The following is a 17,072-nucleotide window of genomic DNA, read 5'->3' as shown; positions in this document are numbered from 1 at the left end:
ACCATTAATTGATATGGAAACATTTTTGAACATCCCCAGACCCAAAAAATAACTCCTTCTAGGTTTTCCTTAGGACACATCATGCTAACTGTAGTGAGTACGAACCTTTAATAAATAAAGTGTAATAAATAAATGAATAAATAAATAAATAATATGTAGTAAGTGCAAATCCCTACTAAATGAAAAACAGGAACAAATTGCAAACTAACCACATAGCAAGTAAGCCTAGACCATATGCGTGTGGTGATAACAAACTAACCACATAGCAAATACCACATAGCAAGTAAGCCTAGACCAAATGCGTGTAGTGATAAGATTAGCGCGGAGTAACAAGTTGTAAATATTTTAACTCGTGCGAAATATCGTAGACCAAAACATGTTTACGACGTGTGTATGTTTTTGGTGTGTAAGCATAAGAAAAATAAGTGATGTAATGTGTTTATGAAGGAGACTTAGCACAGTATATAAAGAGGCATCGGGTTGGACTGAAGTGAAGCGAGTTCCCTGTCGGGAGAATGTCATCGCGGGTGCTACCGTGCTACCGACATCCCAACAGTTTCATTGCCAACCACTCGCTGGTTCTCAGTCTCAACTTCTGCGGTGACCTCTCTATCTAGATTGTGAGGCGACGTCTCCTTCTCCGTGACAACATCAGCGGACCGTGACCGGGCCACGATAGTGGTGTGGACCTCGTCCCAATAAAGATCAAGTGAGTTATATTATATCCATCTCTCTATCTCTTCTTTACACGTTGCGACCTCCTGGCGGGACGCAGGGGTTTTGCTCGGGACACTAACAGATGCACAAAATAAATTGGGGTACAGCACAGATGCTCCCAGACATAATTAAAAGCTACAGCAGCTCAGTGCTGAGATACCCAGTGTCCTCCCCAAGGATGGAGTGTGGTGGTGGCCCTCTGGCTGCTGAGGGTCCATGCAGTAAAATAAATGTTGAATACTGTTTTCACTTACCACCTTTTTTTCCATGAAAGCAAAAATCCTCTTCAGATTTCTCAGGTTAGTGAAAACAGGTACTAATGTTAGTGGCATAAGTACCTTATGTACTAAGTACATTATGCCACTAAAAGCCAAGTGGCATAAGGAGAACTTTTGAAGAGTGAAAAGCAGGGCATACCTATATTTCCTTTATAGGATTATTGAGATCATTACGTAAAGTAATATATCTTAGACTGTCTCCTGGCACATGGAGTGGTGCACTTGGCTCAGAAAAGGGATTTTCCAGAGCCTCCACCACACACATCGGCTATGAAATACCAACCCAAGGGAGAGGGAGTTTTATTGCCAGAAAGTCTGATGCAGACCCCACTCCTATACCACCTAAGGAAGGCTTAATGCCCAGCAAGATTTAATGCCCAGGAAGCTACAACCCTATTTGGGATGAAGCTGCTGATCTCTCTTCCATGTATCCTTGCCTGTGTTTATGCTGACTTTCTCCTTTTGCCTTTGGATAAGTAAAGCTTGTCTGACTTCTAGGAAGTGTTTGGACTTTCCAGAAATCCTAAAGTAAAACTGGCAGTCATCAATACAGTGGCCCTGAAGGATCCCTAGTGAGAAGACTTGCAAAGGGAAGCACAATCTCTAGGACTTGAAAGTATGTTTAATCCAGGGCTGGACTTTACATTGCCTTCTTTTTTAAAAGGCGTAAAAAAAGAGAGATTTTATTTATTTATTTGAGAGAGAGTATGAGAGAGAGAGAGAGATCACAAGCAGGGAGGAGGGGTAGAAGGAGAAGCAGACTCTGAGATTATGACCTGAGCCAAGGTAGATACTTAACCAACTGAGCCACCCATGCACCCCTACATTGCCTTCTCTTTCAGGTACTTACAACACAGTGTGTCAAAGTATGTTGTATCCAGATGTTCAGCCTGAGGAAAGATATCCCTGTTGGAACACAACCTGGATCCTGGCCAATGTGACTGGTGTCCTGTGAAATCTTGTGAGAAAATACCAGGAGATGGAGGGCAAGAATCTTCCTGGGCCAACGCCTGGATTAAACGTGGGAGGATCCGTGGGGTGTTTTCCTGTCCTCTAGATAGATCTGATAATTATGCAGAATCCTTAACTCGCTCTTGTCATTTAAAGCTAAGAGATACTGTCATTTAAAGCTAAGAGATAATTGTTGTTCACTTGTCTCGCTTGATTGCCTGCATGTAAATCACATTTCACATGTAGCCTACCCCCTGCACATAAATCTATATCCTGTTTATAATTGGATCTTGTGGAAGGTATAAAAGAAGAGACTGTAAGAAATAAAGATGCCTACTGATCATCAGTCAGTAGTCCCCCCATCATTTTGGCCCAGATCATCAGGATCCCCACCTCACAAAGGTGACAATCCCCAAAAGATTAGATTGCTCTATCCTATCTCTCCCATGATAAATTACACAGGCTCTGCCTATGTTTCCTGACATTCGACATTCAAAAGCAAAAATTCAAAATTAATTTGACTATAGATACTATCTCAATCTTTGCATGACATCATTAGCATGTTTATAGTAAGAAATTATAGCAGTGTACAAAAGGTGACTATTATTCATTTAAGTTGCAAATTAGGTCATTGATTTTCTTTTTCTTTTCTTGAATGTCCTCTATATTCTGTTTCCCCTTTCTGTTAGTAATACTAAGCTGGGTACAGGGCCACATAACTGGGTCCCAAGCCTCTTGCAACTAAGTATTGCCATATTTCAGTTCTCAAAATGACATATGAGCAGAATTGTACCCAGCTTCGGCCTAAGGGAATGCTTTAACCCAAAGTTCCTCTATCATTCTCATTTGTTTAGATTGCAATGTAGAAAAGACAATAACCAAATTTCAACCATACAAAGGAAGATAATTCCTGAGGACAGGAATTCTTTTCCTTTCTGGGGCCATAAACTCTCTTTGGTAGCTTAGTAGAACCCATAGACTCCTACTTAGAAAAGTGTTTGGGAATGCTTAAAATAAAATACATAAGATTACAAAGGAAATTAATTCAGTATGAAAGTTCTGAAAATATTTTAAAAACTAATTATGACCTAGTAATATGTGTTTCCTTATTAGGAAATAAGATCTAGTAGCAGATCCAATAAAAACTGATTTTTTTTTTTGAACCGATGGACTGAAATGATATTTCAAGATCATCTGCACTAACTCTGATAATCTGAAAATACCTGCGATATATATGATGACAAATATATTGTTAATACTACTATGTTACTGTGGATTTTTTTTTGCCAACATTCGTAATTGAAGATGTGAAAGAAGATTCAGAATGACCTATCTATTGCTAAAATAGTCACTCTAAATAGAGTTAGAAAGATATTAGGAAGTAAGGCCTATGCACATCTCTTCTTTCAATTCTCAGAACACCATGAATTTTTGACTTTTGTCAGTTGCAACTGGACCATCTCCTGGGATACATCCTTCTACTTTGGACTGAAATAGAGATAACCTAATACCTGTTAGCTAAATAGCCAATCATGTATTAGATAGTTGAAAGTCTGCCAGCACCAATTATAATTCTTTATTTTTTTAAGATTTTATTTATTTATTTGAGAGACAGAGATCACAAGTAGGCAAAGAGGCAGGCAGAGGAGGGGTGGGGAAGCAGGCTCCCCGCCAAGCTGAGAGCCTGATTTGAGGCTCAATCCCAGGACCCTGGGATCATGACCTGAGCCGAAGGCAGAGGCTTTAATCCACTGAGTCACCCAGGTGCCCCACCAATTATAATTCTTCCAAAACAAATTATGTTAACTGGTGTTTTTTGCCTTTATAGTCCTGGAATTCCCACTCATAATTTGCAAATTCCCAATTCAAGCATCCTTTGGATTAGGTGGACTCTGTGTTTTCCAGATTGCAATCCTTAAGACCCCAAATAAACACTTTGATTGCTTCACAGCCTCTTCTTGACCGAATGACAAGGAATATGATACATTTCAGTAAAGCATTTGAGTAAAAATAGAGTTAATTGTTTTGCCATTATCAGGGACAAGTATTCCTTTAATGGAGCAAGGTCCGTTTCAAGGGTCCTTCTAACTGGATTGAGAATCAAATTGACATGAGACAGATTAACTGGAGAAAATAAAATTTAATAGCATATGTATGAGGAATTCACATAGACATGGAAATTCCAAAGATAGGCAAAATGAGGTACATGTGTCATTCTGAACTAAGGAGAATGGGATAGGGATCTGGAACTTCAGAGGAAAAGAATGTAATTCACAGGGTGGTGAGAAAAGAGAAGATTTTTGGTAATTAGGTGTTTGCCGTGCCATTCAGATGGGTCACTCAGATAAAATTTATCTTTGCTAATAAACCTTTATTCTGGAAAGACCCTCCAATTTAGATTCTTCTATATAGTAGAGTGAGGGGCAAAAGTTTCTCCTAAGCTCACAAGGTCTCGATTGCCTGCAGCTCAAAGTAGCCCATATGCCAAATGCCAAAGTGGGGGTAGGGGTGAGGAGTGGGAGCTGTCCCATGTCCCAAACTCCTTCACCTTCCAAATTCATGGTATTACTAATTTCTATCCATGAGTGTAGTAGGCAGAATTTTGGTGCCTGGAATCTTTACCTCCTGATGTTACTCCATGGTTATATTAGTTACATACAAAGGGGATTTTGCAGAGATAACTAAGATTACTAATCAGCTGATCTTAGCATAAGCAAATGAGTCTGGATTATCTGGGTGGATCCAGCCCAATGTAATCATATGAGCCCTTTAAAGCAGAAAAGGAAGATGGAGGAGGAGGCCAGAGAGATGTGGCAGAGGTGGAAGTCTGAGAGTGAAAGGATGAGAGAGGCTCAACTCACTGTTGCTGACTTGAATGGAGGGGACCACAAGGAAAACTTGCGAAGCAAGTAAATTCTGCCAGTTACCTGAATGGGCTTGAAAGCTCTGTGAGATAATAAGTAGGTGTTGTTTAAGCAGCTCAGTTTGTGGTAATTTATTATGGCAGTAATAGAGAAATAATATAATGGACTCCAGGTTATAACCCTTACCCAAGGCAAGGTTTAAGGAACAAAATGGAAAGAAAATAGATACTGAAAGATCTGTAAAGAAGAACTCTTCACCTGCCTGGAACAGCCAGAATATCTAACTGAGAGAGAAGTAAATTCCAGTCTTTTAAGAGTTTATTAAAATTCTGGATATGAAGGGGTATTGCCTTATGTGAGATGAAAAATGAGAAACGAGATGAGGACCAAGCCTCAAAAAACTGTAAAGTTTAATGGTAAGAGAAAAGGATAAACCTTAAAGAGACAAAGGAATAGCCAGAAAGAAAGAAGGAAAACCAAGAGAATGTTGATACACAGGTGAAGAAAAGAATGGGCTAGATGAGTAAATATTGTGCCATTTGTTAAATATCAAGGAAGAGAAAATAGGAAAATTTCCTTTGGATTTGACAAGAAGAGGATAATTGGAGACTTGAGCCTGTAAATAGAAAGGAATGAGACCAGCAGAAACCATCCTGAAAAACACCTGAAGGACTTTCACAACCTGATTTCAAGACTTACCCAATAATGATACACATGGTTTGGGTACAGCGATGAGCCACCAATTCCCCTTCATCCATGTGTACTTCAGTACTTTTCTCCATGCTCACTCAACCATGTATTAATAAATAAACATCCATACAGAGAGATATTAGTCACCATTTCATTAAATAGTATATGTTACACACTTCTCTGATTTGGCTTCCAGGTCATAGAAATTGTTATAAATCATTTTTTTAAAAAGATTTTATTTATTTATTTGAGAGATAGAGATCACAAGTAGGCAAAGAGGCAGGGAGAGAGAGAGGAAGGGAAGCAGGCTCCCCACTGAGCAGAGAGCCCGATGTGGGGCTCGATCCCAGGACCCTGGGATCATGACCTGAGCCGAAGGCAGAGGCTTTAACCCACTGAACCACCCAGGCACCCCGTTATAAGTCATTTTTAATAATTAGTTAAATTGTGTCTTATCCAATGAAATCCACTTTGTTTCCAATTTTTTGCCACTTATGAACAATCCATGAGTATTGGAAGGATTCCCAGGAGGAGGACTGTTGGGCTGAATTGTAATTTTAACATAACAGGTATTTGCCAGATTATTTCCTTTTAAGGCTACAAGAATTTCCATTAACAACCAGAAAATTATCCTTTCCCCATCATTAGCAATGACCATTTACTTCTCGACTTATGTAAAGTTGATCTCCGTGTCGTGTTATTTGAACAGTCAAAAAGATCACCCTGAGTAGAATTACCAACTGGAAAACAAAATTCAAGGGGAGTTTGGAAAACAAAAACCAAGGAGGATAAGATGTTGTCACAGGGTTCAGCAGACAAAAACAAAATAGCCTAGCAATGCAGATTCTAAGAGCTTGAGTTTGGAAGACTGAATGTAAGATGATGAATGTAAGAATTACTATTCTGTTCAGATTCATGTTCAAGGAGAATAAATCCTACCATTGTTGAGAATTAGTTTTTAAAGACTGAATTTCAGCCCAGTTTTGTTAGGTCAATTCATTCTCAGTGGTGGTATCCCAGGTGACATTGAATGTTGTTAGAGACACAGACGGTCTAAGAATTTTCCACACCTGTTACTGTTCTTGTCCCCACAATTGTCCCTCATCACACCTTCTTGCACATGACCATAGCCCCTACCTATTATCATCCTCAAATCTACTTGACAAAACCGATCCCGTCCTATAGGTAGGTAGGTTACCAGTTGGGGTTGGGAAATGTAAAGTAAAGTTGCATTGAGTAGTAGGCACATTACAAGCTATGCAAATGCAATTGGCCTCCAATACATTATTAGATGCTGGAGAATACACCTATGTAAAAATACAAATAGGATCTCCTGATACTTACTATAAAAGTTATCTTCCCATTATGGTTATGATAAACCCGGACCCTGCAAGACTGTTGGCCCTAGCCAACTTTTGGATACATATGGCTCTGAATATTATGAATCAATCTCAGTTTTTTGTTGCTGATGGTAACTACCCACAAAACCTGCTTTTCAATAGCTTAATGGGTGTGGGGGCCAAGCAGGCAAAAGTTTTACAACTCAATAAGAGTCTTACCACTCAGTTTGGAATGCTTCCCTGTGGTTCAGGCCCTCAATACATCTAAAACATGTAATCAGAACCAATTGCAGATGCATGGCCAGTAATGAGCCTCTACTCAATACGACTTTACCTTACATTTCCCATCTCCAACTAGTAACTCATAACTTCCTAGAGGATGGGATCTGTTTTGTGCCTGTATGGACTATATCATCTCTGAACAATTCTTATGGGGGTGTTCTATAGGCAAACTAGGATTATTGATCATGTCACACCCAGTGACACATTATCAACAAGACTTGCTGCATCTCACCTCCCACCCCACGCTCCATTAGGGTGATAATGTGGCTCTCATATCAGATAGGGAAACAGCAGGCTTGCCTCTCTCTGGTGGGACTCCGAGCACTTGGAAAAATCTTACACCATGAGATAAAACAAACTGTGTGCCTACTCCTTAGAACCTTGAACGATATGTCCCAAGAGTTAGATGCCCTGAATCAAGAACTGAGCGAAGTTAGGGGAAACTTCTGGAGAATCAGGCAACCATTGATTATTTATTACTTCTGCATCACTTAGATTGTAAAGAGTTTCCACACATGTGTTGTTTTAACTGACAATTCTTATAAAGTCTCACAATATATAACATTCAAGCTGAACTGGACAAAATCAGGGTCTCTTCTGGATTATTTAGCTGGCTTGGAGAATGGGATCATTATTTCAGGGTTGCTATTTTGCTGGTGAAAATAATCATTGGTTTGTGTTTTTCTCTCTGTTTTTGTCAATGCCTGTGTCACCTCATGCCTTTCAGCATTTCCCCAGAGTTGTACCATGGACCTCCTGACCAACCCCAGGGTAGACTCTGACTGTTGCAACCTCATACCCTCCCTTTCCAGCATGAAGAAGTCAGAGCTGTCATCATTCTTACTCCCTAATGGCAATCAGGGATCCTCTTCCAAGAGGAAGGATGAATAGGGAAAGGAGGGGACTTTCGGGAGGGAAAGAAGGGCTCTAACTAGGTTCTGAGGGTATTCAGGTATGCAGGCACCAAGACAGAAAAATAAAAATCAGAAAGAAAAATCAGACCACCCTGCCCCAATGGGTAAGGTTGAAATGTTTGATGATAATTACACTGTGACCACGGAATATAGAAAATGACCACACACCAAAAAAATGACCAGGCCTTAGAGGAAAAGTTAACCATCAAAGATGTTATCACAAATCCTTGCTCAACAAATGACGTCATGGGAATTGGAAGTCTACAAGTTTCCTGGTCAGTTTTTAAACAAAACACTGCTAGCAAAAGTCCCCATTGGCACCCCTGGTTGGGACCCCTCTCACTCCTGAGAGCTTCCTCTACACATTTGCTTTATGAAAATCTTGTCACTTTGCTCACTCTCCTTTGTTCACGAGATTCGTTCTTTGACTCCTTAAGAGAAGAACCTCATCTCCTGCTTCATTTTTGACCAAACAATAATTACCAATCCACAAGAATTATTATACCCTTTTTTAAGGACCCATCTTTGACATTCTGTTCCCCAAATTAGCCAACCTGAACCCCTCCCTACTAAGATGCCACCCTTTCATAAGTGAGACTGCTCATTTGGAGACTTCTCATACTTGGCATTCTCCAGTAAACATTGTTTCTGTAAGGGCAGGAAATGCCATCTTAGTCATGACATTATTGCACAAAATGGAAAGTTTCTTTCCCATCAAAGAGTGGAAGCTCTTCATTACTTTACCTTGCTAATCACCAAAGCATAATGTCAAAGAGTTCTTGGACTCCTGGGATATTGTAGACATCGCATTCCTAACTTTTGGTACTGGCTATCCCTTTATACAACCTTTAGTTGACACATGTCAGGGAATAGAAATTTCCTGTCCCCTCCTATGTCTTTTTAGCCAGACAAAGAATCAAATTGCTATGAGACAGATTAACAGGAAAAAATCAAATTTGCTTTTTTGCATGTACACAGAATCCACATGGACCTAGAAATTCCACTGATGCTCAAGCAAAAATGAGGTATACATGTTGTTCTGAACGAAGGAGAAGGGGTTAGTGGTCTGTGGTTTCAGAGGGAAGGGATGCATGCAATTCACAGGAAGATGGGAAAAGGAAATCTTTGGTAAACCAATGTTGCTGGATCACTCAGAAATACTGAGATATAGAGGACTCAGCTCAAAGAGGACTTGCTAGATTCCTCCCTGTCTACCATACCTGGTTCCTCTCCAAATGTGGTACTGATTTAGCTCTCTTCCCAGAGCAGGTTGCCTATCTAAATTCTTTTTAGACAGTTGAGAGGGAGGTAAAGAGCTTTTCCTGAATCTACTGGTTTTGTTTGCTTTTTAACTTGAAGTAATCTTCATGCCAAAGAGGCCCATTTTGGGATAGCTGGCCCTTAGTTCCTACGCACCTGGGTCTTTGCCCTGAATAGACTCCCCACCCTTGGGTTCCCTAATTATCACAATCCTTTCTTTCTACTTGTATATTAAAAAATCAGGACAAACTCTATGGGTCTTAACAATAGTATAATGGACATCAGAGACCCATTGATTATGTCCCCTTCTTTGACCCCATTGCAAAAGGCCACCCACCTTGTTTGGGTGTAATGACAGCAGCTGCACAGTCTGGTGACTTAGCCTTATTAACTGTACTTAACCTCGTGGTCCCTGAGGCTGCTCAGACTTTATTCTTAACCGAAAATAGCTAGCATTTTCTGCATCTAGATTGGCTTAAGTTAGGGACAGGTGGGGCTAGGTGGGCCATGGGATCAGGCTCACAAAATTCAAAATGTGGGAGATGAAGGGAAACCAGAGATAAGAGAACAAACCAGACCATCTTGTCCTAGGTGTCAGAGGTGGGGTCTTGGTTGGTCACAAGTAGCTCTTACAAGAATTACTGGACCCTAAAAAGGAAGTAATCCACTGAAGGTGTTATCACTAGTACTTACTCAGTGGTGCTATTGATATAGATGTTAAAAGGATTTGAGTTCTCTGGTTAGCTTTCTATAAAAGACCATCCCTAAAAGTCCTCAGTGGTAACCCTGTGGGGACCCCTCTCACTCCTGAGAACTGCTTTTCTGTATCCTTCCTTAAAAAACTTCCGTGGCTTTATTCACTCTCCTTTGTCTGAGATTCATTCTTCAACTCCGTGAGAGGAGAACCTTGCTCTCCCACATCAAAATCACCTCCTCTCCCCTGTACCTATTTATCCATTCCAGGGACACTCTAGAACCCATCCCAGTTCTTCCTTATTCAAAAGAAGGCAAACCTCTTAACTGTTTATTTGGGAATCATACCTACCTTAGTGAAACTCCTTTACATGATCCATATCTAAAGCGCCTGGGTGACTCATTTGGTTAAGTATCTGAATTAAGCGCAGGTCATGAACTCAGGATTCTGGGATTGAGTCCCGCATTGGGCTCCATGCTCAGCAGGGAGTCTGTCTCTCTCTGCCACCCCCCACCCTGGACTAGTGCACGCTCTCTCTCTTTCTCTCTCTCTCTAATAAATAAATAAAAATATTTTAAATAAATACATAAATAAATATTAAATCCCTCTGTAGATGGGTACTATTTGAGGACCAAAGAAGGCTATCATGCTGGACATGCTGTTACAACCTTCTCAGATATCCTTGGACCCAACCCTTTCCCAGGGGCCAGTTCTTCACAAGAGTTTGATAGCCCCTTGCCCAACAAATTTCTATATGCTGTGATACATGATTCACTTGAAATTACATGTTCTGAAGTGAATGATACTTGTTTTCTTAACTACAAATTCATCAAATAGAATATAGAAAGTGAATTTTTAAAATTTTTTTAAAAAAAGACTTAATGTTTTTGTCAGAGAGAGAGAAAGAGAGAGAGAGAGCACAAGCAGGTGGAGCAGCAGACAGAACAAGTATAGGGAGAAGCAGGCTCCCCATGGAGCAAGGAGCCCAATGCAGGACTTGATTTCAGGCTGAAGGCAGACACTTAACCAACTGAGCCACCCCAGTGTCCCTTGAAAGTGAATTTTTATTATTAGAAATCCCCAAGTTTCAAAATAAAAGAGCTAGGCTTAAAATATCTGAATGGTATAGTGTGTTTTTTCCTCTAAGTTTTCAGTTTCGACTGAAGTAAGCAGGATTACAAACAATACAAAGAATGCAATGACTTTGTACTATATCAATTTACCGAACTTCAAACTAACTTTCCCAGAATTTCTTTGCCTGTGTGATTCTCTGTTACAGTTGACCACAGGAGAAGTAGGAGTGTTTTAGAAGGCTTAAGTGAAGTACTTGCCATTTTTTTTTCATGCTGGAAGTCAGTATAGGGTGTCAGGCATTGTGGTAGCAATCGCATGTTGTTGCTGATGTCCTAGCGCAACTAGTAGTGAATGGTAATACCCAGTTCATAGTTCCTCAAGCACACACCATATCCCTTCCTTCAGCTTTTCTTAATCCTGGGCCAGGTGTGGGTGTAGTCCAATGAGGAAGGACACCAGCTTCTACCACAGGTCACCCAACATCATGGTTTGTCCTTGCGGTTTTTAATTTCTTCTTATTGAATCCAGTTCTTTCTCTTCCCTACTTCACACCCAGCCCCTGATTGCCAGCCGGCATGACATCACGCTCTTAACAACCGTCTTCTCAACCAGCTACCATAATCGTCTAAGTTCTAATGCCTGCAAGAAACTCCTTATCCTATTATTGATAGTGTTTCTGCTTCTCAAATCTAACACTGCCTGATACAAAGATTTTGGTGTCCTTATGAAAAAAACATCTTTAAAAAGAAACATAAAAGGATATTTGTAGCATTTATTGTTTACTGTGCCAGACATTTTGTTAACTATGCCCTATCTTTACGACAATAATCTTCTACAGGTGAAGAATCTTCTACAGGTGAAGAATTTGAGCTCAAAGAGATTAATACTTTTGCTGAAGGGCACAGTGCTAAAATATGAAAAGCCAGGCAGTCAAGAGTTTTTGTTTAGGGGTACCTGGCTGGTTCAGTCAGAAGATCATGGGACTCTTGATCTTTGGGTCATGAGTTTGAGCCCCACGTTGGATAGAGAGATTGCTTAAATAAATAAATAATAAACTTAAAAAAAGAAAAGGAGTTTTTGCTCATAACCCTGGAGGCTTCCTGCCTCCCCCAAAAGCATAAATTTGGCACAGCAATGAATTCTTTACATAGAATGCTGAATTTTTACCCTATAGACATTGTGACTTTATTCCTTTTTGTTTGAAAGGGATCTAAATATGCTTCCCTGAAATATGCCACTTTGGCGTAAGGTGTTTTTTTTTTTTTTTTTTAAGATTTTATTTATTTATTTGAGAGAGAGAGAGCATGAGTGGGAGAAGTGAAAGAGGGAGAGGGAAAAGCAGGCTTCCAGATGAGCCGGGAACCCACATGGGGCTGAATCCCAGGACCCCAGGACCAGGACCTGAGACAAAGCCAGATGCCTAACCAACTGAGTCACGGAGGTACCCCAAGCGTAAGGATTATTTTGTGCTGAAGGCATTAAGAATCACACCTCTACCCACAAGCACCCCCACCAGAGAGGCAAGAGTGATTCTCATTGTCCAAGCCAAGGAACCATCACCAGGATGAGTTTGCATAAACAAAACTTATTGAAATAGCCTTTATCTTCCATTAGTTTCACTTCCCCACCATTTATTGTCCTTGCAAGCTCAAACTCCCTTTCTCTTGTTAAAAGAATATATAAACTCTGTTTCTCTGAGTTTCCCTTCTTTTCTGTGAACTCCTATACACATTAAAAAAAGTAAGCGCCTTTTCTCCTGCTGTTATTTAATTTGCTTACTTCCAGGTATTAAACCTAATAAGGTAGAGGTTTTTTCCTCTCAGTGTCTACTAAAAAAAATTTCCAAATAGATAGACCATCTGAATTTCTTTTTTTTTTTTTAAAGATTTTTTTTATTTATTTGACAGAGATCACAGGTAGGCAGAGAGAGAGAGAGAGAGAGAGAGAGAGAGAAGGAAGCAGGTTCCCTGCTGAGCAGAGAGCCCGATGTGGGGATCGATCCCAGGACCCTGGGACCATTACCTGAGCCGAAGGCAGAGGCTTTAATCCACTGAGCCACCCAGGCACCCCAAGAAGTTCTTTTGATTAACAACACAGCACAGAAATGTTGTCTTCTTAGTAAAAACTTGCAAGCCTTTAATTCAATCTCAGTTTAAAGTGTTAACTTGCACTCCTTTAATAAAAAGTCCCCTATTAAATATCCATTATGTGAGGTAAAATTCTTAGTCGTGGGAGGGAACACAAACTATAAGCTTTTGTATAGGTCACAAAAAGCCAAATTATTGCATCATACATTCTCAAAGAGTCAGGGCATGCTGGAACGTGCTATGCTCTGTTTGTATCAGTGTTTTCTTCATTATTAAGGTGAGGTGCTCATTAGACAATGAGGAAAATACTGAAAAATAAAAATTAATAGCCTATTACTCTAAGATGGCTATCACGAATATATTGTTTTTTCTTCCCATGATTTAAAAAAAAATAGTTTTACGTGTTAAAATGTAATCTTTGGGGTGCCTGGTTGGCTCAGTAGATAGAGTGTATGACTTTGAGTCACACATTGGGTATAAAGATTACTTAAAAATAAAATCTTTGGGGTGCCTGGGTGGCTCAGTCATTAAGCATCTGCCTTCAGTTCAGATCATGATCCCAGGGTCCTGGGATCGAGCCCCATATTTGGTTACCTGCTCAGAGGGAAGCCTATTTCTCCCTCTCCCACTCCCTCTGCTTATGTTCCTGCTCTTGCTGTCTTTCTCTCTGTCAAATATATAAATAAAATCTTGAAAAATAAATAAATAGATAGATAAATAGATAAATAAATAAAATATTTAGGGTTACCTAGGTGACTCAGTTGGTTAAGCATCTACCTTCAGTTCAGTTCATGATTCTGGAGTCCTGGAATTGAGTCCCACTTTGGGCTCCCTACTCAGTGGGGATTCTGCTTCTCCCTTTCCCTCTGCCTTTCCTCCCAACTTGTGCTGTCTCTTGCACTCTTTCTCTCTCAAATAAATAAATATTTGAAAAATAAATAAAAAATAAATTTAAAAAGAAAATATTTAAAATAAAATAAAATATAATCTTCACAAAATGATTTTAATTATTGTGTATTTTTCCAAAGAAAAAAATACCGTAGTTTGCTAAATCATTTCTCTAGTGAACAGAGTTCATGAAAACATTGTTTTCTTTGTTTATACTTCCTTTTCATTGACACAATAACATTTTTGTGTTCTCAATTAAGGGACGTTTAAAATACAAAAGTAATAAAATACAAAAGTAATAAAATACAAAAGTAATAAAGAAATGTAACAGTTCAATGTCCTACTTGCATCCCCAGAAGTAAAACCACTGTCTAATTTTCTTTTTGTACATTCCTTCCAGAGACTTGTCTATAAATATACAATTATATTGAAAGGCAAAACTCTTTCATACATGTAAAGGTTTTTTTTCTTTGTTTCTTAAATATATTTAAGAGAGAAAGAGCACAAGTGTGGGGGTAGAGGGGCAGAGGGGCAGAGGGAGAAGCAGACTCCCTGCTGAGCAGGAAGCCCGACACAGGGCTGGATCCCAGAACTCTGGGATCTAGGCAGATGCTTAATTGACTGAGCCACCCAGGTGCCCCAGCACATGCCAAGCTTTTACTGAATTGTGAAGGAATTAGCAGGTAAGAACAGAGCTGGCTTGAGAAGTTTTTGAAGAACAGCGTCTTACTTATTTTGTTAGAGGAGAAAGAAATGCCAAATAAGATTGCAAAATTGTCTATAAAAGTGGTTAACATTTTCACAGCAATAAAGGCTTATCACTTATGGTTAATATCTTCACAAGGTAGTACGTATCCTAACAACTTACAGGTTTACATGTTAACTCTTAATTTCATAGATCAGTTGGCTTTCTGTAACTTCATCAGATGTTGATTATTGTCAAATAGATTGTGTCATTTCCCAAGAGTATCACATTAGTGTAAGCAGTTGGGGGAGCTCCAGAAAAAGAAAGGTGAGACATAACTTTCTTGACATAAGAGAAGTCATTTTAGAGCCTGGCCATCTTGTGATCTCTGCTTGATCAGCACTGCTTGTCCACAGCCCATTTCTTGCAGAACTTCTTGGCATATGTTGAAATGGCAGAAGAATAGACCACAGTAGTTAATGATTTTAAGAGAACAAAAGAATGTAAGACCAAATAGCCACTATCAGGCCAGGAGATAGCCTAATCATATCAGAGACAATAAATCAGTAGAAAAACTCCCAGTGCCATTTCAAAAGTAAAGATTGACTTTATGCACATTCTTGAGTTATCTTTGCAGGATTTAAACTCCTTTGAGCACTCAAATACCAGACCTGCTGGAGCCAGAGAATAGACGATTCTGACCCTTGCTGGCTCCCAAGACCTAAAGTCTTGCACCTTAAGATAACTTTTGCCCCAATTCCATTCTAAATTCCACACTGCACAAGCCCTTTCATGAATATATATGCATCCTTAGCTTAAAACTTCCCTGGAGTTGTTCTGTTGGGAACTAGCCCTGGTTGTCTTCTTCACTTGTTGTAAGTAAAACCCTTCCTTTTCCTTTTCTTTGTCTTGGTGGTATCTTTTTGGCTCAATACCCACCAGGAGGTGAATCCAGTTTTAGGCAAAGTGAAGGCAAGCAGACTCAGCGTGTATTAAAAAAACAACTAATTATCATATTACCTCTTTCCAAGTTCTAGATAAAATTTCTTTAACTATATATACAGTGTATATACAATGTATATACAATTATATTTAATGTATATTTAAGGTACACACATGCACACGAACACACATCCCCCCCATTCTTCAAATTATAAAGGTATTCTACAAATTTTTTTCTGGTAAATTTGTATCTTTGTTTATCTTTAGATTTTTAAGTCTCTTACTCCCCAAATATTTATTATTATTATTATTATTTTAAGTTTCATTGACTTAAGTAATCTGTGCACCCAGCGTGGGACTTAAACTCACCACTGCTAGTTCAAGAGTCACATGCTCTTCACACCGAGTCAGTCAAATCAAAATATTTATTATTTTTGGTGTGATGTGTGAATCTTTTTTTTTTTTTTATCAGAACAGATAAAACAATACTTACCCAATAGTTCATTTTTTCCCCCATTGATTGAGATGAAACTTAGATAACTATGCAATATAAATATCTATCCCTAATATAACCACATAGTATAAATATATGTCCTTAAGGTAACTACACAATAAAAACATATGTCCTCGGGGCGCCTGGGTGGCTCAGTGGGTTAAGCCGCTGCCTTTGGCTCAGGTCATGATCTCAGGGTCCTGGGATCGAGTCCCGCATCGGGCTCTCTGCTCAGCAGGGAGCCTGCTTCCTTCTCTCTCTCTCTGCCTGCCTTTCAGTGTACTTGTAATTTCTCTCTGTCAAATAAATAAATAAAATCTTTAAAAACATATGTCCTTAATGGTTTCTAAACTTTCTTCCCTTTTAGTGGTCAATTTGTTTATAACTGCTTCAATATGACAATGTTTTAATAACTTTATATTTTGATATCTAGGAGAGCATGTCCCCTATGTTTATTCTTCAGTTCAAAATATTTATGTGAGCCTGCTCTCTAGACATCCTTTTTTTAAATTAAATTTTATTTTTTTAAAAAAATTTTTAAAGATTTTTAAAAACTTATTTGACACAGAGAGAGAGAAATCACAAGTAGGCAGTGATGCAGGCGGAGAGAGAGGAGGAAGCAGGGTTCCCGCTGAGCAGAGAGCCCAGTGCAGCTCGATCCCTGGACCCTGAGATCATGACCTGAGCCAAAGGCAGAAGCTTAACCCACTGAGCCACCCTGGCACCCCGATGTCTTTTTTTATTAATAAGTCATATTCTTTCAGGCTGATAGAAGTGGAATTTTGGAGTTGTTGGGAATGTTTATATCAAACTCTTTCTCAAAGAAGTTGTCCCAGTTGATGCTCCCAATGACAGGGCACAAAGGTTCCCATTGCTTACTTTCTCACCAATATGTGGTTTTATTAACCTTCTT

At 39.3% G+C, this 17,072-nt stretch overlaps 1 long non-coding RNA gene across 1 annotated transcript; it reads left to right on the top strand.

Moving 5' to 3' along the window:
* The first annotated feature begins 406 nt into the window (after positions 1–406).
* LOC132020654 (uncharacterized) lies at positions 407–3,207 on the top strand. The gene is made up of 2 exons (XR_009405050.1): positions 407–709; positions 1,838–3,207. It is a non-coding gene; the product is annotated as an uncharacterized LOC132020654 (long non-coding RNA).
* Positions 3,208–17,072: the final 13,865 nt, after the last annotated feature.

This window comes from Mustela nigripes, chromosome 6 (genome assembly GCF_022355385.1).
Source record: "Mustela nigripes isolate SB6536 chromosome 6, MUSNIG.SB6536, whole genome shotgun sequence".
NCBI lineage: Eukaryota > Metazoa > Chordata > Mammalia > Carnivora > Mustelidae > Mustela > Mustela nigripes.
Note: the sequence above shows the minus strand (reverse complement) of the source record. Positions and strands in the feature narration are given on the sequence as shown.